This window comes from Amphiura filiformis, chromosome 19 (genome assembly GCF_039555335.1).
Source record: "Amphiura filiformis chromosome 19, Afil_fr2py, whole genome shotgun sequence".
NCBI lineage: Eukaryota > Metazoa > Echinodermata > Ophiuroidea > Amphilepidida > Amphiuridae > Amphiura > Amphiura filiformis.
The window spans coordinates 59,864,567-59,888,796 of NC_092646.1; the positions used below are offsets into that span (position 1 = coordinate 59,864,567).

At 36.2% G+C, this 24,230-nt stretch overlaps 1 protein-coding gene across 2 annotated transcripts in view; it reads left to right on the forward strand.

Moving 5' to 3' along the window:
- LOC140141577 (uncharacterized) overlaps window positions 1-23,896 on the forward strand; it is a 54,764-nt gene extending 30,868 nt beyond the window's left edge. The window contains exons 9-14 of one of the 2 annotated variants that reach the window (XR_011857433.1): window positions 16,884-16,958; window positions 17,422-17,510; window positions 17,642-17,676; window positions 18,503-18,609; window positions 20,055-20,148; window positions 20,953-23,896. The gene's annotated coding sequence lies outside the window, so the exon portion shown is untranslated. Of the gene's footprint in view, window positions 1-16,883; window positions 16,959-17,421; window positions 17,547-17,641; window positions 17,677-18,502; window positions 18,610-20,054; window positions 20,149-20,952 lie in introns of both variants that reach the window. The other variant, XR_011857432.1, reaches the window with a different exon arrangement.
- The last annotated feature ends 334 nt before the right edge of the window (window positions 23,897-24,230 follow it).

The window sequence follows — 24,230 nt, forward strand, 5'->3', positions numbered from 1 at the left end:
CTCTGGCGCATGCAGGCGGCGAGTGGCATGATACAGGAGACTGCAAAACTGCTCAGCAGTATGGCACTTTCCATACAAACGGAACACAGAAGTAAATCGGGACTGAATTTAGCAGCTGGGGTAGTTTTGTAGGGTTCATTATCGTACCCCAACGGTTTTAGCTTGTATTAATATTATTTGTTATTCTATTACCACCACGACCCATTATTCAAAATCGCGCACTGTGATTTGTTGAAGCAGCGATCACGTGACAGACCATTAATTAGCGATAAAGTGTCAAAAACAGCTTGAACTTTATGTTCTTCTATCATCTGGCCTTTGCACAGCGCAAGCGCTAACACACCTGCTTATAGGGAGAATGGAATGTCAGGGGTATGTTATTGTATGTGCATACCTGCTTATAGGGAGAATGGAATGTTGGTTGTGTTATTGAATGTTAGCTTTGTGTTATTGGAATCCACCTTGAGGTAAACAACTTGACATATTTGGGCACAAATTTGATATTTTCTCTTTAAATCACACTATTTTGTGGTAATAGTAAACAACTTGACAGAAATAAAAATGCATTTTCTCTATTTGCTTTAAATCACACTATTTTGTGGTAATAGAATAGAAATAAAAGGTGCAGCATGATCCTTTACATAAATAATGTGTCCTCGGCAGTAAAAGCGTTTAAATAATGGGTTCGGCTGCGCCTCACCCATTATTTACGTTTTTACTGCCTCGGACACATTATTTTCGTGTAAAGGATCATGCATTACCCTTTATTTCTTAAACATAGGCCTACTTGTTTGTGATATTTTGAGCGTTTTAAAATTTCAAAATAATCGCTGACAAAGTACATTACTGAATTTAGAGAATGCACGGCGCTCATCACCTGGGCACATGGTACTTCCATGTTGTAGCCCCTGCAAAGTGGTAATTTTGTGTTTGTAGAGAATTGAGCGGGCTTGAAATTGTCTCGGAGAAAAATGTTAACGCAGATTGTCAACTTCTTTTTGAAGATTGGCAAAGTAGTACTGCCGCTAGCAACAGTGTTAAGATTGTATTGTATTTTCCGAGATGTATAAGTTAGTATCGGCCGAATCAACTTCTTGTTAAGATTGTATTGTATTTTCAGATGTATATGTATAATTAGATCGGCCGATCTGTCAATTTTGTGATCGGAGATCGGCAGTCCCAATCTTGGACTGAATCAGCCAACACTCTGCATGCCTGGATGGTACTACTAAATGGTTGGGCCAATGTGGTCAGCGACTTCCTGTTAAGGGGACCAAGAGAACATTTCTGACATTGTTGCTGATGTATGAAATTATTTATTTTTGGAAAGGAAATCAGTCCTGGAATCCTTGGCTAATATCAGATTATTTTTTAATGTTTTTGGAAATTTTTTGTGGCAACATGCGAAAAAAAATCAGTTTGGACTGTAAATTTTTCAGTAAGCTAAAGATTTTTGTTTTGTTTTTAAATTTGCCAATTTTTCTAAAATATTGAAAACAGCATGTGAAAACAGCTTTTAAAAAAAAAATGTTGCTATGACTTGATTGTCAAAAAAATGTTGCTATTTTTTGTTAAAAATGAAAAGCGTTCCTAGACTTTTTAACCTTTTGCTTAAAATTGTCAAAAGTGAACTATGAGAAAATAAACGTTTTTGTAAAGTGTCCAAATTAAGTGCAAAATGTATTAAGTATTTCAAAATGGTAAGACTTAAATACCTGAAAGGTGAAAGGTGTATCTAGTGCATGGTCTTAATTTGCATCTTTTTGCTGCAATAAATCAAAAAAGTTGGTTTTAGTGCACCAAATGCAACATTATTTTAAACTTGAGTGGCATTTAGGTTGCAAATCTGCTTTGTACGTTTGCTGGTGGTAGCAAGATGGCGTTGGACCTACAGTACATGTAGGTTTGCACCACGCGATGTGAAATTGGTGCGTAATAACAAAATTTCTCATTCTGGGCTCATATTTGCCTGCCAATTTGCTTGGTTGAGCCATGTGACATTTCAGAGTTGGAAAGAATGAAATAGTAAATTTTAAATCAAGAAAAAAGTTCGAAAGAATACATGTTCCTGTTTTAAGTAATCTCAAATTTGAGCGTGAGCAAATGTACTATGTATCTCCCCTTAACCTACCCTTAAGGTGGTATTGGATGCATTTTCTAGAAATTAGGAAATGCTTTGAGCATATTTTAAACAGGTTATTTGAGTAGAGTAAAGTACACTGATCAATATGCCTTTTGTTTGGAGCAAATCGGACATACGGTTTCCATAATACATCAATTTATATGTTCTTTGTATCCTATTGTTTTTGTCAATAATCAATATAGAATGAGCTAAAAAGGACTGCAAAGGCTCATTAATATGTAATTTTGTCAATATTTTTAAAAATCAATGCATAAATGTTCAGGTCTTTTATTTTGCATACTTTTATTTGAAACTTGGTCAAAGTTTTTTTTTAATATTTCTATTGTATTATATTGGAACAGCCCTCTAATTTGCATATTTGCATAATTAATGAGCTAATTTGCATAAATGCTAATTAATTAGGCAAATTTGTAATTTGCTTAGATCATTATTAAACTCCAATTGGAAGGTAACATGACAAAAAAGACTTATTATATATACATTAGAAATAATTGAATTGACCAAGTTTGACAAAAGTATGGTAAGTACCTGAACATTTATGCAATTTTTGCTATCTGAAATACAATGCGCTCAATGAGCTTCTGCAGTTCTTATTTTATGCTCATTAACTATATTGATTATTGATAAAAACAATAAGACATAAAGAAAATATAAATTGATATATTTTAAAACCGTGATTACGATCTACTTCAAACAAAGGCATATTGATAAGTGTGCATTGCTTACTCAATTAATCATTTAAAACATGTTTTAGAAGCTTTACTTATAATGCCTCCAATACCACCTTAAGTGCAATGATCTTATTTGAACTAGCATTTTTTTTGTCTGTTTGTGTAATTGTATTCCAGATCTAGATGCATGTTGTTTGTTTCTGTTTGTATTGTGTTACTAACATGGGTCTAGCGTCATATTTTGAAATTACAATTGAAGGCTTGTAATAATGGGATGAAAGCCAATTCAAAAATTACCTGGTTAGATATTTACACTTATATTATTTTAAAAAGGCTTGTAAGGGCTCGGATGAAAGCAAAAAATGACAAAAATTACCTGGTTAGATATTTACACTTATAACAATAGCATTATTTTAAATTTTAAATTCATTTGGATTTGGAAAATTATTTCAGGTAACTTTTTTTTTTGGTGCATCAATTTTTTGGCACATTCTTTTGATTACTGCATAATATCATCTTGAAGAACTGCATTTCCCAAGTTTGTAATTTCCTTAGATCATTATTAAACTCCAGATTGGAAGGTAACATGACCGGACCTTCTTAGCGCGCTTGAATTCGGCTGACGCCGGTAGAGTTCTTAGACTTCGCAACATTGCTTATCTGAGCATATACAGAGCGCTCAACTTGTCAGCGCTTCTGTGCAAAGTTCCTTTTGCGTAATATGCGCTATTTCGTGCGTGTTATGGTAATTTCAGTGACAAGAGACAAAATGGTGGATTTTTGCCTGTCATCATTTTGAGCTTTACGATTACTGAAAATTTAGATATTTTTACAACATTGCATTATGTTGGCACTGATACTTCAGATATTTTACAACATTGCACTGACAAAGATCTTACAACATTGTTCAAATTTGCAACCATATTTGCACAGTATCTTAAGATAGAAGCTTTGCTTACCTGAGACTGTCAATGTCAAACAAGGGGTAGTGGTAAAGATCCCCATATTTCTGGAGCAAAGATTGGATCAGTCGTGTTTGATTGTGTTACTGCGCAACAAAATTCTACTCCTTTATTGGAGCATGGGTATTTTCATGTTTACATCAGAAGTTTGTAAGGCTAGCCTGCTGGCTTAGGAAGCCTGACCACTAGCTAAGCTTTCTGAAATCTAACCAATATGTTCAAGCAAGAAGGGCATTTGCAAGCAAAAAAGTGGAGAAATGATATCTTGTGGCTGACTAAGTTAGGTCTGGGAACTTAAACATGAAGGTCATGATCTGATGGAATGCCATTTCGCTGGTTATGCAACTGGTGGGAGTAGAAACAGAAGTTACTTTACCGCCCTGATGGGTAGTGTATTATATTAGGAGGGCATTTTCTGGAGGGTATACAGTATGGGAGTAAGGGTGAGCTAAACATTGGAACTTTACAGATATTTTCAATTGTATTGTGATAGAAGGGGGATTGGGACGTGCGAATATATGATGAGACTTCAGTATTTGAGGATTATATTATGGAATGAATGTGAACGGGTGGCCATAGCTAGACATGGTTGCCAACAAATTTAAGTCCAAATTGTGGGTCAAATAATGACTCTTTACCATTGGTTTCTATGGGACTGGAAACTACCTAAAGTCACAAGAGCCAATTTTGAAAAGTAGCCCAATTGTTTCTTAACCATTGGTTTCTAGTGGACAAGAAATTGTCAAAGTCGCTGGGGAAATCTTCAAAAGTCGCCCAATTGGGCCAAGAAATAGTGGGTTTGGCAACCCTGTAACGAGTGATGACAAGGGCAAATCAGGCACCAGGAAAAATTGATTGTTGGATTGTTTGAAGCAGAGATGGGAGGGTGGGTGAGAGATGGGATGGGCAATAAAAGATGGGAGGGTGGAGTTGCAGACGAGAGGGTGAGGTGGGCATAAGGGAGGGTGGGGCGAGAGATGGAGGGGTGAAGTTGACAATAAGAGATGGGAGGGTGGGGTGGGCAATAATCATATTTTGTTTCCCCACATATTTGAATAGCATTATTACTCTCTATGAGAAGATCATACAGAAGAGGATCTAGACAAGAACAGTTACCATGGTAACAAAAGAGTTGCTGATATTTTGACTTGTTAAAGTATGAAAAGCGTTATTTTTTATGGTGATGAAACAGCGTAGAGGAAAAGCAGGTATGTATTAATACTGTACTCAACCTAATGATCCCACCCTCACATGAGAGGGGTAATTGCTTAGTGTGCAATGATATGGTAAATCCACCATGGAGACTAAAATAGTGTACCTGCACCTTTTATTGGCAAAGCCCAAAATCAAACTAAGACTTGTGTGTGTAAGCACTACAAAGGTTTGCGCACACATATCTTAGCATGCGTTATTGGCACAACGCATTGGACGTAAGCAAGCACATACTTGAAATCCAAGTTTAACAGGTGCATGGCAGAATATGGAGATGACTATTTTGCCCTCCATGAGTGACACATAAAACATGCCAAAGTCTGCACTCACTGGTTCTCACTTTGGATGGTGAGGAAATGCTGAAATTAATTGAAAATAGATCCCATTTCGCTTAGATGAAATGTAACATTTGCCCGTGATAAAATTAGCAGACTTTAATCGGCCAAAATGCTAAAAAAAAGTGTTCTGAAGGGGAATGGTAATCATGTCTAAAAGATCTTATGGGGTCCCTACTTGGGTAGAATATGGTAGTTTCTTTCAACTTGATATTTCATCATTTTGTTATGATTGTGAAGATGAAGATATGTGAATTGAATCTGAATCTGATAGGACTCAATAGTACAACTTACAAACACAAACGTAGATGCACGATTCATTCTGTCACAGTTCTTGTGCAATGGAAAGTTTTAAAATAGACTTCAAAAATTTATGAAATGACAAAGAACTAGTTGTACAAAAATCATTTTGCTATTGTAATGGAAAGATATACACCTTGGGTTGTGTGCATGTACTATATAGGGGGCTATTAATTACTACATGATTCAATATGATCTTCTGGACTTACTGAATAATAGCTACATATACCTGGGTGATGGACAACATCAACATCCAAGTGCTAAAGATGGTTTATTCGCCGGCGAAACAGTAAAAATCTTGTTAAAATTAGTTATACCCTGGCGTTTAAACCTATGAACCTGATGACTAATGTATTTCAACCTTACAGTGTATCAATATGAATGAATTTATTACAGCATGTACTTCAGTGATATTAGTTCCAGCTTTGAAATGGTAGCGGTGATGCAGCAGTTTCATATTACTTCACATGTGTATATTAATACGTCATTTATTGGCTAACATTAGCTAATAAGAAAATAATCATTGCTACTATGCACAAAGGCTAAGAACAAGACAAAACTCTTTACATTTTGTGTATGAAATCAAGTTGGGGACAGCATGATCAGTGTATGTTAAGGTGGTGTACCCAGCTAGTATTTGTAATGGCCTATCAATAGCTATCATGGTGAAATTATAGTCAACAGTAACCCATTAGTACTACCTGCTGATTGGTTACAAGTAGGCTATTAAGATTTACTGAGCCAATCAGCAACATGGCAAGAACTCTGGTAGGGCTGGGGAGGATTGAGCTTGAATATTTTGAAGCAGTATTTTAATTGGTTACTCATGAATATGTCATGTAATTAGCCAAATCAGCATTTTTCTAACATTTGCTCTGATTGGGTCTCACTATCTAAGAGTGTAAGAAGTCATGTAATTACCCAATCAGCAGCTCTGTAAGAAAGACTGTACATGTAGTGTCCAGGGGGTTATATAATATGCATACTGATTAAACTTGAATCTTTTGATCCAAACACACAATTTATTTCTCCCTAGACTTGATCACAGACTCGGATAAATTCTATCAACCCAGATGTACTTTCATGACCAGGCATATAGCTAGGCATACTATAGTTTACCCTAACCAAACCAAACATCAAAAATGCTCTATTCACAAAGCATACAAGTGCAGGTATCCCACGTGATGCGATTGTGTCAGCATGCAAACACACACATGGGCACTTAAAGCCTGGCTGGCCAAGGTGTGGCCGTGCACGGGTGTGGCATCCGAGGGGTCCGTGGTTCAAAATCACACCCCAAAACAAAGTTTTCTCTTTCTTCCTTCCTGCTTTCCTTCCCCCTCGCCTAAAAATCACCTGGCATTAGGCTTAATAAAAGGCCTTGATTTGCAGTTTAGTCCATTGCTTAGTTTAGCATGCACAGTGGGTGTCGACTGCAGACAACAGTTTGTCCACTCTGAAGTACAAAGTGACAACGCGCGCGTAAACAATGCGCAGTGCTGCGTCTCTGCTGCAGATATGCGTGCCTTCAAAGTCGGCACAATGTATGCGTCCGTGTTGGTACTTTGTACTTCAGACTAGACAGACTGAAGTTAAAAAAAATATTTATAATTTCAGAATTTGTACTTGACCATATTTGGAATCAGCATTAAAAATGCATTAAAACCCTGGTTATATTGATACATAGAAAATTCACCATTAACACTGCTCTGTTAGTGGTAGCAATCAAATTGAAGAAAACTGACATTTCAAATTATAAGTTGCCGGTAGCCAAGGATTTTCTGGAATGGACTTTGAAAACTCATGACAACTAGGTCTCTAGTCAAGTGTTCTGACTTTCTAACAAATACAGTGAATTTTTCACAATTCTGTAGCAACACTGGCGGAAGAAAAAGAAATCCAGGTAAAGAGATTTTGATGAACCATAAAAAAATGCAATAGGGGAACTTGGATCCATTTGTATACGAAATTAAAACGAGCTGAAGTGAAGTGAACATCTAATCATCTGTACTGTAACTAATTTATATCATCAAGGTTTTCCTTTCCAGGAATATATTAATGCTCCAGTGCGTGCTAGTTTTCAAGATGTTTACTCAAAATGTGAAGAACTATCTCAAGAACTACTGAACCAATACTAGGCTTGTTTGTACGTGTGTGGGTATACGAGGGGGTATCAACCAGTTTTAGAAATCGCCTAGAAGTGAAAGAGCTATATCAATGAAATTTTGTCAGTGCAATCATTGGTCCTTATGTACAATATGGTGTAAAAATAGTCCCATAAGTATGTTTACTTTTTTTACAGGAGCTAGATGTCACTACCTGCCTGTGTAACCGCATAACCAGCAAAATGGAGAAAATTGAGGCATGCAGCATGATTAAGTTCCATTTTAAGGGTTACAGTGCCCAGAAAATCTGTGATGAAATAAAAATTCCTTTTGCAAAAAGCGACAGTGACATATCACAATCACCACCGAAGATAACTTTCATTGCATCATCAATTTTCTAGGCACTGCAACCCTTCAAAAGCAGGATCTTAATAATGCTGCTTGCCTCAATTTTCTCAATCTTGCAGTTTATGCGCAGTAACTGGGGCAGCGGGTTATTGGCATCTAGTGCCACCTGTAAAAAAAGTAAACATACCTATGAGACCATTTTGGACCATAATGTACATAAGGACCAGCGATTGCACTGACAAAATTTCATTGATATAGCTCTTTCACTTCTGGGCGATTTCTAAAACTTTTTTATACCCCCTCGTATACTGTAACAGAAATGCTTCAATTTCATTATCTAGTGATGGCTACTGTATAATTTGTGATAGAGGAACAGCATATATAAAGAAAGGAACTCCATGTTTCTCGTAGAGAACCTATACACAGCAAATCTGTATTGATGAGGTTATAACGTTATACATTGAGACAGATAGAGCTATGGCCTAAAGCATTATGGGTACACACCTGTTTGTCTTATTGCTGTCCCCACAAATATTATAACAAACTTTGGTTTGAAGTAACTTGTACTATATTCTCATTTTCATTTTCAGTGACTGGTGCAGGGAGATCATCTATACAGCAGAAATGTGTGACATTAATTAATAATTAACAGAATGGCACTAACTTTTCACAGGGCTCATATATGTGCATCAGAAAATTAATGTTAATTTTCACAGAACTCATTTCCTAGGGCTCATATGTGCATCAAAAAAATAGTTTTCACAGGGCTCATGTGCATCAGAAAAGATTACCTTTTTTTGTCAGGGCTCACATGCATCAGATAACTTTTTTTCTCGGGGCTCATTGCATCGGACAAGATTATATAGAACAATATATGTTAGATAATAATGTGTGGACCAGAAGGTAGGAAATAGTCATGTCTAGAAGGATTATGTGTGTTTTGTGTTTGATACCGATACAAGTACTTTTGAATTAATGAGTAACTGCATGTGCATAGTGATAGTGATACTTGTAGTTAATGCTACATCTAATGATCTTGTAATGAGAGTGAAAATTGTGAAGAGTTCTTTCAAGTCTTTGATAAATTGCTTCCACCGTTGCAACGGGAAAATAATGTTGGGTGTGTTTTTTTTGTGTGTTTTTTTGGGGGGTGAGGTTGTTTTTGGCGGAAGAACTTCAATGATTTATGAAGTTGTAATCAAATGGTTTGGATCAATTGTGTTATGTTGCAGAAGAACGGCCAGTTCTAAAACTATGAAACTTCGACTTGAATATAAAATATAAAGTTTGCTGCATTTATTGTCTTGCCTGTGAACAAGATGTGACACTTGATTCTTGGATGTACAGGACTTGGTAATGAAGTTGGATAACACTAAAGCAATATGAAATATTTTACATGTGATATTAAATTTTGCTCTTGTGTTGTATGAAAAAAGTTAGAAGAAGATGAGCTTAAAACCTGATATTAGAAAAATGTGTCTTCTATTTTCACTACTCATATTTCCTCTTGAGCTTCTCCTGTGTACATACTTATCTAGTAATTAAGCTATATATCTCTATCTCTCTTTTGTTTATACTGTTTTGTTATATTGCAAACATTTATCAACGTTCCTGTGAACATGTGAAATGTTGCGTTTTTCCTGTGGCTCCTATTGTCTTTTTAAATCTACATTTTGTTTTATTCCTTCAGTTCAATTTTTCTATCGGTCAATGATTGAAATTTGGAAGGTGAAAATATGTTTACAAATATTTATTGACCTTTTAAAGAACAACTTAATATTATGCAGTAATTTAACACAATGGGTGTTATCACCAGTTGTGAAATTAACATAAAATATAGAGAAAGGTTTTGTCTAGCATGTTTCTATTGTATTCGGATTTCTTTCCTGCAAACCTAGCAGTGGGTCAATTGTATGGAACGAATATGGTTATCAGCCTTTCATGTAACTTTATCTGATCTGAACATATGTTCAGTACAAATTATATGATCATTGTACAGGGCATCCTTTGAAATTGGGGTTTAGGCATTGAAGGAACTTCTAAAATCTCCATTGAATGGGGTACTAAATAATTGAAATTAAAATATGATAAGTCAACTTCACATTTGCACCAAATATGGTATTGATTTTGTGATAAATTAGTTCAAACTGTTGTGACATTCCTTTGCTTCTTTGAATTTCTGATGCACATAAGTATGTTAAACTCCTGTTGTTTTAAAAAGTATAATGAAAAGAATGTGAATATACTATATTGAGCCATTTCTCCCTGCACCAGTCATTGATAATGCTGTACAGCCTGTAATATTGATAATAATTACTAAGTGCAGGCTAACAGCATCTTGTAATGACCACATGAAGTACATGCTAGAGTAGTGTTCCTCAAGGTTCCATTTGGGGCCTTGTAATGACCACATGAAGTAGTTCATGCTCGAGTAGTGTTCCTCAAGGTTCCATTTGGGGCCCTTTTTACTATTTCACCAGTCATTGAATATTACTGAATACTATTGAATACTATTGTACTGTATATAGCCACCTATAGGCTAATAGCAACTTGTAATGACTGCATCAGTTGAAGTATACACTTCAAATCATAGTTTATTTTTGCATGTGTTTATAATAATGTCCATATGGATGTGATTTCAATGTTTTGTCTAATGACATCATTTTGTATACCATATATGGCTTTGCCATTCAGCAGAGCTTGTTGTTTCTATAGTTTATCATTCCTAATTTATCTAGGGCTAAGATACATCTAATGCTGATTGCTATACACCATCGTCATCATCCCTGACTGGAGGGTAGCTATAATGTCTTCAACTACAGGAATCTTGCAAGTATTGGGAAATTCTTTTACAAGAACAATGCAGGTAGTAGTATTGCCGTATGGGGTAGCATATATAATGTCTTCAACTACAGGAACTTTGCAAGTATTGGAAATTTCTATGTCAAGAACAATACAGGTACTAGTATTGCCATGGTGTGCTTTTTACATCATATGTCACTTTTTTTAATTGTTTGTCAACATTTTGTTGTGATTTATACTAACTGCTGTGTTAAGAACAGCCATGTGAAGTGATACAAATTTTATGAATACTACCTGCTGATTGGCTACATGGAGGATATACATGATTTATTAGCCAATCAGCACCATCTAAAAATCAGTGGAAGAGGATTGAGCTTTAATATTTAGAAGCTGTATTCAATTGGTCATTCTGATATTTTGCACAATTAACCAATCAGAAGTGCCAACATAATTTATTCATATTAAAGCTTTTGAAAATTCTGTAAAAGAGATGAAATTATTTGTATATTATCCTGATCTTGTAATTACAAGTATTTGAGGTTTTTTCTTTTCAATCATTGGCATTTGGAGGCATATAAATTACTAAAGATCATTCAAATAGACTAAATCCAGTTGAAATCCTACACCCTGACATGACCTTAATCTTCCACACAGGATTGAATTTTAAATAGGGTAACCTGAACGGGCGACTCCTGTGTTGGAGATCAGGTCACATCTAATTCAAGGGTTTATGGATTTCAACTGGAATATCTCGCAGTTCTTTAAACCCAGTGCGTGTGTATATTCATAGAATGATATTTGAATATGTTGAGTAAAAAACTTGAAATTATAGCCATTATGTAACCTAACCACTGGAATTGAGATCATCATGGGGCGTATTAGTGAGAAAACGGATCCTGGGGATACTATTCCATGAATTAGAGGTATACCAAAGGGCACTTGACATTTTCGAAGTGATAGTGATGGGTTTGTGGACAAGCTTGGATTTAGTCAGAGATTTAACACCAAAAGATGGGGTCATATGGGGTCGTTCACGGAGACCTGGACAATGTTGAGCTCAAAATACAAGAAATTTCAAGAAGTGAAGTTGAATTAAGTGAAATTGCTGTGGAAAATGACATTTTTAAGAGGGGAGGGAAACAAAGTGGTCTTTCTGTGAGAGCACATCCAAAATCCATTCAGAACTAAAAGAGAGGGGGTAATTGGTTACAGCATACAAAAAGGGTATTATTGGGTAAGAGGGAGTTGATAAATGGAGCTCAATGGGGTCAGACATCCCCATCACCCATTTTGTGTGAGGCAAAATATTGAGTCCATTGAGATGCAGGTGATGTTGATATCAACTGAAATATCAGTGATAAAATACAGCATGTAAGTGAAGAATGAGTTTGGTGTGAGTTTGTGATGTGGTGCATGTATACATGTGTGGAATTGCAAACCTGCTACTAGAAAACATTATATTAAAATAATATGTAGTTTGAATAATGCAGTGGTTCCCAACATTGGTCATGAATATACTGTACATACATTTGTATAAGTGGTAATCGTATCTTGAAACAACACTGAAACTATGATGTAGACAAATTTCACACAAGCAGCGTAAATTTAGACTTCCACAAGTGACATTTTTGTGGCTCATCCGAGCATCGCTTCTTCAGCACTGGTGTTGGGGTAGTATTGGATGACATACTATTTACTGGTGACACTGAAACTATGTACCAATATATCAAATTAGGCTGTTCCATTTAATATTTAAGAAGTCTTCCACAGAGGGAGCATGTTTTTCAAATAGAAGTGGTTAGGTATTTTGAAACCCATACTCTCCATGTACAATGTATGGCTTTACAGGAGCAGTGTGAATGGGATATCTAGGATCTATGGTTTCATATTGTGTTTATGATAAAAAGAACAACCAGAGATTTTCTGTGCAAAATATTTTATACTCTACCAAATAATAAACACACATACAATATGACAACTTGATCATAATGGTTCATGCTTATTTGAAACATAACAATGGAAATCAACTGTTGTGTAATTCAGCATCAAATGAAGAGCTTTGTTTCAAAACCCCTTACATCCACTTTTGGCCAAATTGAGTTATTGGCATAATATTATAGTGTGGGTAAAAATACACATTTTGGTGGTTGTTTGACCTTCATACTACCTTCCCTTCCGAGTTATCGCATATTTCCCGTTTGGGAAATCTTAGGAATTTCCGAAATCTGAACTTAAAATGAATATAGAATTGTTTTGTTTTAAATTTTTTGATGTATAATGGTAGCCTGGAATGTTCTTTACCTATTAAAACCAAAAGGAACTGTTTTTGGGTCACTATGTTTGAAAAAAAATCATTCTAATTAACAAAAGGTGTAGCTTCGGAAATACCCCAAAATGCCATTTTCCGAATTTAATTAAAAATTCATAATTAAAAAAGTAAATGAGATATTTCAATTTTTCTTTTTGATTTTCAAAGCATTAGTCAAGTTACATAATGTAGTGCAAACAAATGGGCTCAAATTTGATTGCAAAGGTGGTTTCTAGAAAAGGGGTAAATTTATTTGGTTGCAAAACCCCTTACATCCACAAAAGGTGCGATGTAAAAGAAATAATAAAATAAATAGGAAGCCTTGAAAATTGTCCCAAACCTATTCTTTTAGTTTCTATTCATCAACACTTTATCCAATCCCAAATTGAATCAAATCGAACAAGTAATACTTGCACAATTAAAAAGCTGTTTTTCTCAAAAGTCAAAAGTGGATGTAAGGGTTTTGCAACAAAGCTCTTCAAATACTCAAGTATTAACTTTGAATGACACAATTCATAATTGGCCAATGTTCAGAGCTGTATTCGAAAATTCAACAAGAAGAAAAATCAAATTGAATCTGGCAAGCTGAACAAGTGTCATGTCTTCACATCTTGACCTCCAAGGACTGGAAGATAGAAGATAGCCCCACCAAGTCATATTCATACTTTGGTCTTGTCGTACATAGCTGGGTCTTCTTTAGCAATATGTTAGTTAAGAGTATTTAATTATGAGAGGCAACACTACAGTCATAAAACTGAGGACAGTGCCAGAGTGGGCCCTTGTAGAAGAGTTGGACAGTGTAAGAGCTGGACCTTATGGTAATGATTCATGTATGGCATAAATAAAGCACATTAAATTGGTATACAAGTAGGCAGTTTGTACAGAGAGCCATGGGCCTTCGGTAAGGTGCATCATCAGATGAATTTTTGCCTATAATTCAAGGACTACCAATATTTTGGAGAAGACTTGTGTACCCAAAGGTCATGTACCCAAGGAGGTATCTTCATATGTATTCCATTCCTTGTGGATCTTGTGACCAAGTTTGTATGCTGTACATTGGTGAAACCAGCCCAACTTTGAAGAATCAAGTGAGCTCCAAAAAGACTCCAAGTCTGAAAATCTGTGGCTGATCCAACATGACATGCATGACTGCGATAGTACCACAATCTTCGATATGGAGAAGAAATTCATGAAAGCTTGAATGAATGGCATATCTTATCATCTGACCAAGCAACTTAAACAGGGATGAAGATGTGGACATTCCATATGAATGGAATATTTTATTCAAAAGGACCCATGAGTTTGACTAAGTAAATTTACTTCTATTGTTCTCAACACAAACTGCTCCCAAGACCCAATCAATCACACATTCTGTCAGTCAATCATACGGCTTTCCCATCGCACATGTATAATTTTATTTTGTCAATACTCTAAACATTCCAGCTTACGATTTGGATGATTCCGACTTACATGTTTATGAAAATGTGTAAATTCCCAATTTGTTATCCACTCCCGTAAGTTACTCCCATATGGTCTGTTAGCTACCATGAACTCTGTACGTAGGGAAGTATATAAGATTGATTCCTTCCCGGATATCCCCCATATGAGCTGCCGTGAATTTGAGAAAATGTGGTTTGAAGCTCTGAATATCTCTTCCGATTACATCATCAGACTAGTTTATATCGTGGGTCCTATGGTCTTGATTGACATTGGATAAAAGAAGGCTATTCCAGTTGAAATCATAACACCCCCTATGGAAGACATGACTTAAAGCTCCCACACATGGGGTGTAGATTTCAAATGGAGTCGCCTATTCAGGTAACCCCTTCTGAGATTCACTCTCGCTGTGTGGGGATTAAGGTTGTGTCTCCCATAGGGATGTATAGATTCAACTGGAATAGCACAAAAATACAATAACTACTGCAGAAAGATATCCTAGCTGTTTGGTACCAAGTGTTGGAAACTTTATTTGTGAACGAGGAGCCTATATGTCATTATTATAGTGATTATGTAATGCTTTCGTGAATTGCATGTTTCTGTGTAGGCCATTCAGATTTGTATTGCGGTCATTATGTGGTTCAAAGGTGAACCAGGTTTCTTTGTGATGTAAAGGTCATCAGAGGTCAGACTTTGCGGAGTGAACATAGGATCAATGCCGTGGAATAATAGAGATAATTATGGGAATAATGAGATTATTAAGATGAAATCAGTTGCTCAGCCACCAGGTTTTATATAAAGCCATGAAAAATCAATATTTTGGCACATTTTGAGCTACTCGACCCTTATGGTTTCTGGTCGAGCCTGATGTGCATTACAAATTGCACCCAACAAGAAATGTGCAATGCCCTTTCGGAAGGGTTAAAATAGAAGCAATAGCATTCCAATCTTGAAAAAAATGTTGAATGAAAAAAGTTACATGAAAAATTAGCACGGATTATTACTGTGATTACACAATGTCACTAAAATTCACCAAATGGCAAAATATAACCATGTTGGGAACCACTGCATGATATCAGTTGTATACTTTGACATAAAGGGATCATTTACAACTTGGTAGTCTTTCATTTTGCAAAAGAAAAAAGGTCAAGTGCACTAAAGTGCCAGCCTAACTTGTACTTGAGGACACTCTTTGCAAAACCCACCTAACGCTTGGAGGAATCACATCTATACAGTTGAACCATGCATTTCTAGATGCGTTTCTAAAATGGCGTAATTATGATGATTTTGGCATGAAATAGAAAACTGGTATTTCTATTTGAAAACGGCTAAAGTTCAATGTCAAGAGCAAATATTGTGATGGAAAGTTACAGTGATCAGTACAATTGTTGCTCTTTTAATGTACCGGTATGTAAAAAAGTCACCAGGACTGGTGATTTTTAAACATGCATTCCATTTACCTTGGCATTGCTAGAAAGTAGATGCACATCAAACAAAATAGAGAATTTGTGTGTGGGGTGTGTGTGTAATGTAGGTGTGGGAAGAGTGTGTGAATAACATTAAGTAAAATTCTACCAGTTTGTAACAAACAGGAAAGATTCATTCAGGAGATATTATAGTCTGAAAACAAATAAAAATATTTATGGATGACTCAATAAGAGGATGTATTTAGAATGAAGTAAAATATAGAATATTGTCAAACCCATTAAAAAAAATTCAGAGGAAATCATCTAGTTTGGTTTGGTTTAGAAATCATCCAGTTTGGATGGAATTTTTGTGATTGGGGTATAGGGTTGGCGTCAACCTTTCCAAGAACTATTTTGATTGGTTATAAGTAGGGCTATATCATGTATTGAGCCAATCAGAGATATGGCAACAATAATCAGTAGGGCTGAAGGAGATGAAGCTAATAATGGTAAAGAAATTTAAAAGCTTTATTTTGATTGGTTACTGAGATGATTATATCATGCAATTAACCAATCGGGGGGGGGGGCTTTGTTAGAAAGGCAGTAGTGCCTGTTGGGTTAATATTGGGGAAAATACTTTGTGAGATAAACCAATACTAGTGGATTCTGAGGAACAATGTTTTAACTTTCTATCACTACCAGTATTGATTCGTTTTTGTTGTTATAGATTTATTATGGAAGTATTTGTATTTAATCCCAGTAGGATTTGTCATCCTTTGTTGACAGGAGTAGTCGTCTCTACCGTCAATATCATTCGTGTTTTAATATTGTGTTAATTTTTGCTTTTATTTCAGTGGTTTTCATTTGTCTCTAGAGTGCTGTGTGGATTAAGGTAGACATAATATCTCTCAAAGTGAGGAAGTATTAAGGTATGTATATGGGAAGTCCAAACTGTCTTGTGTAAATGCATGCATATACAGTGTTCTAGCGGTGCCGGTCGCACGGGGATATCTGGCAGTCTTCCCGACTGGCACTAAGCTTAAATTGGGCACCGACCGGCACAAAATATCTTTGAAATCACAGAAAAGTTACAACCAAGATGTTGTGTTTTTTACCTGAGAGAACAGTAAGAGAAGAATTCGTCTGTGGTGTAGCTGTGTGTAAGGAGGGAGAACAGCTTACACCACGGACAAATTCATCTCTTAATCTCCCTACACGGACAAATTCATCTCTTTAATCTTCCTCCTTACACACTTGGCTACTAAAATTAGCCTGCACTAAAAGTGTTGGCTATAACTCTGTGCATATACATATTACAGAAAACTTGAGAGCGAGTTTTTTTTGTTTGGGTTTTTTTCAGTAACCCTTCCAATTCTTAATTGTCAATTTTAGGTCAACAGAGAGGGCATGGCCTGTGTGATTCTACAATGAATACCCCTCAAGAAGATATCAAATGGTGGACATCTACAGAGAGGAGTGGAGCTCATGTGATTCTACTTGGAGAGGATGTGGAATGGGTAAGCATAGTCGTAATATTATCTAAAGAAGCATATACGAAGCGCTTTACAGAGAACACAGCGTTTAACAAAGAAAAAAGAAACACATAGTCCAGGCTTATGTGATTCTACTTGAGAGGATGTGGAATGGGTGATTCTACTTGAAACACATAGTCCAGGATGTGATTCTACTTGGAGAGGATGTGGAATGGGTAAGCATAGTCTAATATTATCTAAAGAAGCATATACGAAGCGCTTTACAGAGAACACAGCGTTTAACAAAGAAATGCATATCCAGGCTTGTGTGATGCTGCTGCTGGAGAATCGGCTACTCCAGTTGAAATCCATACAGCATATACGAAGCGCCCCCCCTTTGGAAGACATGGCCTAAAGTTGAATTTATACTCCCATCGCTGAGCGAGCGACAAGCAATTGGTTTCTAGCCAATGAGGTAGCATGCTTCTGTTGAATTGGGAAAAACGTGCTAACCCATTGGTCAAGTACCAATCGCTCAGCTTGACTCTCTCACATAGGGAGTGTAGATTTCACCCATTCAGGTAACCCATTCACGCTCCACGGACCAACTTGAGCTTGTGTAAATTTACAAATACATGTGGCAACCATATAAACCACATCCCTGCAACACAATACACAAAGCACAATAGGCTATCCCATTTAAAATCCATTCGCCCCCTATAGAAGACATGACATTAATCTCCCATACAGGAGTGTGAATTTCAAATGAGATTACCTGAATGGGTGACTCCATTTGAAATCTACATGTGGGAGATTAAGGTCATGTCTTCTATAGGTGGTGTATGGATTTCAATTGGAATAGCCCCTTTTGTATGAGTGTCAAGCCCAACTGTATACGACCTAACCAATCACTATGTTACAAGTCTTGATTTGTATTTTGACCAATTTATTGATTTTCCTATCATTAATCAGTCATATTCGATGTTTGTTGTTGTCTACAGATGAAGCATCACTAGAGAGAGGAGTGTGTTACCATGGAGAGAAGTGTGTGGTGTACCCATAGAGAGGAGTGTGTTACCGTGGAGATGTATGGAATACAATAGACAAGGTAATGGTATGTAAGAAAATGGCAACAAGTCAATAAAAAAGGCATCTATACGCTGTTGAAGTTACGTAATAATCGGATTAACTACCATAGCAATAGAGGAATGCAATTTGTGAATAGATCGCCCTGCACTACAAGCAGATTGCACTCATCACCTGTGTATGTCTGCAATCATAGATTGAATACAATTTCGCACTTTTCAAAAATACTAATCTTACCAGTGCGAGTGATCAGCCTTTCTTTGACATCTATTGTTCAATGCATAGGGAACGTTGTAGTGCTGGGCAATCTATTCAAATATTGTATTCCTCTATTGCTATGGTAAATAATCCTGTTACATCATCACTTTGACAGCATATAGCATTATGAAAGTAGGAATCAATAGAAATGGTGACACCCCCCCCCCCCATAGAGAGATGTGGGGATGTCAACTAGGCATAGACAATAAAAGGGATTCAATCATGTTTCACCGTTGTTCATCACCGTTTAACAACGATGCGGCCGCGTCGTCTGCGTGGTTTACTTCGCGAGGGCAGCTTTAGCTGCACAGCGACGCAGACCGGACGCGAGTTGTTAAACGGTGATGAACAACGGTGAAACATGATTGAATCCTTTCAACAACGAAAAGAAGCTGAAGATCGTATAATTCACATGATTATTTCATGAGGAATGTTAGTTAATCATTGCCCCTCAGCCTTACAAAAACTTCGATGATTTCTCTGTTGATATCGGCAATAAAACTACAGAATAAAACTGCATGTTTAGCCGCTGCCTGAAAAAATATTGAATTCAACTTGTAAAGCTTGAATACGCACACATGTTCCAGGCATGACGAATTTTACGCGCTCTAGCGTAACGCGTAGTCTCGCTCACGTTCGCGTATACGCTACAGTAAAAGAGTGGATTCATCATGGTTTAACAACGGTTGACTCCTGTACAAAGGTATAGGAAGAGTTGTTGAATGTAATATCTTGTGTCAAAAATCGACACAATTTGATTTGTTTTCTGGTATCCATTATCAGATGATATTACTACTTAAAAAATATTGGCCAGCAGATCATGTTGACACAATATTGGATAGGCAAAGGACAAAATCTTATTCTATAATTGTTCAATTTTTTACATAATAAATAGAGGTTATGCATATGACATATCATACCGTAAATATTGCAGACTACTCAAATGCATTCAACAAAAGCATGGTTGCAACCTACCGCGACAGTTCATCTCACACACACATAACAAATGCGCTATGATCAAAGTTGGTGACAAGATTTAATTCAATGGACTGAACTGCGCCATGATTACGTTGAAGGACACCGGTTCAAATCCTTTGTTCGGAGCTAATCAATAATTTAACGCTCGACCTATATTGTGGCTGATCAGAATGTTCTGGACCTTGCTGATATTGTTTTACAATCAAGTCATTATCAACTTGTTCTTTACAGCCAAGCACGCATAGAGGGGCCTGGAGTGATTCTCCTGTGAGGTATCTGTAGTTTTTGCAAGAAATGTGTGCGAGGATCGATAAAGAAGTGCAAGGTAAATGTTTTGATTGATCAATATATAGCTGGTCACCGCTGGTGCATGCCCTGATCGGGTAAAAGCAGCAAGCGTATGAAACCAGCATTATAAACTATTCCAAAGTGCGCTTAATATATTGTATGGCTTCATTTCAGCTAGGGTATAATATTGTCAAACTGCGCGTGAATTGACTTTCTTAAACTTGTTTTGCGAGAATCTGGTAAATTCCTGTGGAATAAGCATGGATTTAAGAGAATCAATTTTAATTCTTGCAAACTAAATTAGAACTGTTGCGGAAATGGATTCAGTAAAAAAGACAATATTTTGGACAAAGCCTTATTCCCAGGGTCTAATTACCTTCCAAACAAAATGGAATCTTAGGTGGTACTATGCCCCCTGATAAACTTTGTAACTAATTTTGCATTTTTCTCAAAAAATAACTACACACTGGCAACAAAAAAAGAAATGTATATTATAGGGGCAAGGAATCCAATTACTTCATTGAAATTTCAGTGATTCAAGACAAGTGGTTCATTATACATGTATGATAAGAAATGAGGTGCATTCTAGTGGTACCTCTTTTCTTCTCATAAATAACATACCGCTTGTCTTGAGTCACTGAAATTACAGTGTAGTAACTGGATTCCATGCTCCTATAATATACATAACCTTTGTTACCAGTATGTTATAATTTTTTGAGAAAAATGCAAAAATAGTCACAAATTTATCAAGGGGTGTAGTACCACCTTAATTGTAACTAGAGATGCTACTGTTGTTTTGTATAATAATAATCCCGGTTTTTCCCTTTCTTCTTTTTTCCAGATTCAGCAGCAAGTTTCAGAGTCCTGTGATGAATTCTCACGCCAGCTTTTTTAGAAAAATAATTATTAAATTTTTGATTTTAGGGAAATTTAGAAACACCTATAACTTAAAATAGAAACACTTAATTTGGCTGGACACTAGAGATTCAGAGAAGATATCTTGCCATTCCCAGAATCCTTTGCAACATAAAACCACCTCATTTCATCAAATGACATTCCCATTACCTTATACAGCTTCCCTTTGTTTTCATTTTGAGAATAGGCTGGCTGAACATGGGTTGATAATTTTGCAAGATCTGGACATGCTCTGTTCATTGTGATACATTTGCCACTATCGACCCATGTTTCACTAGATAGCAAATCGGTACAGAAAGTTGAAATGGGAGAACTGCATTGTGGGAAGCGTAAGATATCTTCTTTGCTAGAGATTGGATGCTAAGGTGTGATGTAACCAGGACAAAAAATACTATGTTAAAATCAGAAATGAATCGAGGCACGATGATAAGTTTGACTCTAACGTTACTGGGGTGATTGCAACAAGTACAATTTTCAGATGTAACAACATATATTAACCCCCTGGACACTACTAGCCATCTAACAACATTTCTGATTGGTTGAAATGCTCATTTCAATTGCCAATTATAACGAGGCTTTAAACTTTTTATGGTCAAACTTGCATTTGCAGATGATCTTATTAATACCCTCCTTGATTGGTTCAAAATTGGACACCATCTTCATTTTGGCCAATCGGCAGGTAGTTCTCATGGGGTTAAGGCATTTTGATAAGAGTATGGATGTGCTGACATTAACTCTACCAGTGATAAGACCAAAATTGACCTATTGAAAAAAGATGGGGAAAAAAAAGGAATATTATAGACTTGACATTTAATTGCAAATTTCAAATATTTATTTCTGCTTTTGTGGGGATCAATAACATGTAACAAAAGTCACCCATATTCAGGTCATTCAAATCATTTGGCCAGCATTGGAATTAGTGGCTTGGTGTAGCAAAATGCTACTCAATTTTATAAATTTGCTACACAATTTTGGAATTGAATATCATTTTTATGTCATACACTAACATTCTGAAAGGTGTGACAAACCAAGAGATATTTTGACAGCAAATTCTTAATTCCAATGCTGCATTTGGCCTAATGTTAAGCTCAAGCAAATCAGCAGAGTTACTGTACAAATGGATCAAGTGACTGACAACTATGGTGTCTATTTCCTATGTTTGAAGGATAATTAATTCAAGTTCTTAAACTTGAAACATCAAATTTGGACACAGCCAGTTCTGGTTTTTAGCCCTCATTATAACAGGTAGACTACTCTATAGAGAGAGGCATTTTATTTACCACTCATGTATAATAAGGTGGCGTCTTTTTGAAATATTGTTGTATAATGCAATATTTGGTAGTAGAGATAATCAATGCATACTTCTTGTATTTTTTAAGTTTAAATTGTAAAAATTTCTAAAGGTAATAATGATAAGTATATAAAAGTCTACATTTTAGAAAGGAAATGACACAAGGAATCCAACTGGAGTACGTTTAAGGGACCTTTGGACTATGTTTGCCTGACAAGAGGTACAAGGTTGGATTTGAGGTGCACTGGTTTAAAATGGTATATAGAATATCAAATGGAAGTTCATACTAGCACCTATGGGCATCTGTAGATGTATAACAATGTTAACCTTTTGTACATGCTTCACACCCTACGCGTTTATTAACACACTCCACGCAAGAAGCATATTAGAAAGGCTAGCATCGAGCGATAGCGGCGGTAGATGCAAGTATGAATGCAACATCATTCAAGTGTTTACTTAAATCCCTTTAATCTTTAGGTCAGAGAAGTGTGAAAGTTTGTGAATGATGTTCTCTATACGTCAGTGGAGAATTATGGTATGCAACTTCATCCGCAGTCTGCTTATTATGATGCAATGACATTAAATACTCGGACTAGAATCCACAGTCTTTTGATAGCAATGGTTGAGTAAACATTGTCTAAACACGAGATAAAAACATCTTTGTACTACAGACCTTTGGTTTAGGCAAAGTTTTCAAAATGCAAAATGAGCAGTTTTTGAGAAAATTACAAAATTTGATTTACTTGTGGGACTGTAGTAAGAGAGCAAGACCAGGTTGGCAGGTGTGCTGTCCTTATGACTTGTAGTCTCCGTCCAATGTGGCACTAAGATGCATCTTACCATAATTGGCAGCCATATCTTGTACTATTAGTGACCAGAGTACGCCACTCTTAATATTGAGCTATTCCAGTTGAAATCCATACACCCCCTATGGCACACGTGACCTTCATCTTCCACACACGGGTGTATATTTTAAATGGATTCTCCCATTCAGGTAACCCCATTTGAAATTCATACGCTGTGTATGGAAGCTGTCTTCCATAGCGAGTGTATGGATTTCAACTGGAATAGCCCATTAATTATTTCGGTTTTTCAAACTAATCACCGCCAGTCGGATGTTGCATCTGACGTCTCGTCAATCAGGGAAAATATTCCGTACTACGCAGGCCTGCAACCAATCAGACCTGCAACCAATCACAACGTGTTCTGAGTTTATTAATCTCTGGTATTCTGGTAGTGATTATTATGGTATATAATAGGTTAACTATACAAGTACCAAGTGTTTGTCACAGTCAAATTCACTTTATACAAGTACATAGAAGGGTAGTAATTTGACGTGGTTATTGGGTTACCTCCTGACAAAATCCCTGTTATTTTACAAAATAAAAATAAGTATTTATAATTAAAACATTTCAATAGAATGTATACGAGTGACTGGTATCAAAATACAGTTTTGTGAATTCCATTTTATTATTAAAAAGTGATATTTGATAATTCCAGGGTTGATACTAACCTTACGAAAAGATGTTAATTTTAATGAAAATAAAAATGCATATTAGCTCCAGAAAAGCTTACTGAAGTGTTTTTGTTTTGTTTGTAAGAATTTTTAGAGAGCAAGTTTTGCGCACATTTTTGTTTTATGTGACCCACATAAGCATTTTGCAAAGTTCCATGGTCACTCCCTATGTGGATTTCTCATGTTCTGTGTTCTATCTTGGATTGAGGCCTACCTTTAAAACAACGTTTCCAAATTTGAAGTTGCATTGCTCCATCGTTTTTGATATGAGAAGCAAAAACGTGTATAACAATGCCCCACACGGCGGTTTCCCCAAAAGACCTAATTTTTTTGTGTTTTGGGAAAAAATCCATATCTTCAATACGAAAGGTCAAAATTTTCAATTGATCGTCGGCTT